The sequence below is a fragment of the Micropterus dolomieu genome, linkage group LG12, assembly GCF_021292245.1.
Source record: "Micropterus dolomieu isolate WLL.071019.BEF.003 ecotype Adirondacks linkage group LG12, ASM2129224v1, whole genome shotgun sequence".
Taxonomy (NCBI): domain Eukaryota; kingdom Metazoa; phylum Chordata; class Actinopteri; order Centrarchiformes; family Centrarchidae; genus Micropterus; species Micropterus dolomieu.
In genome coordinates this window covers 5610761-5611308 of record NC_060161.1, presented here as the reverse complement: position 1 = coordinate 5611308, position 548 = coordinate 5610761, and positions in this window count along the sequence as shown.

Sequence of the window (548 nt, the reverse complement as noted above, 5' to 3'; positions counted from 1 at the left end):
CAGCTGCACATGAGGTCCACTGTAACAGAAGGAGAGGGGGAATAATCCCAGACACAATTTCATCTCCAAGTAAGAAACTTGAATATTCTCTGACATTAGTCCCACATTTATGAGAGAAACTTCACTCTGCAAGGCTGCAACATCGCACACACGGGCAGTATGGTGTAAGGAGTTCTTTCATATAGGATGTTGCCTGACCATTAAGGGCTTTGTATGTAAGGAGAAGTATTTTATAATCAATACTCAATTTTACCGGGAGCCAGTGCAAAGTTACTAAAACAGGGGTGATATGATCTCTCCTGCTGGTTCTAGTCAGTATGCGTGCAGCAGCGTTTTGTATTAACTGGAGAGACTTAAGAGATTTTTCTGAGCGGCCTGAAAGCACAGAGTTCCAGTAGTCAAGCCTTGAGGTAACAAGTTTCTCTGCATCATCTCCATGCAGAAGGTTTCTAATTTTTGCCTGATTTCTCTGACAGCAGAGAGATATTCAGATTTGTTTAGATAACAATCTAGTCTGTGTTGGTTTTTTTCCTCCCAATCTTCCAAAT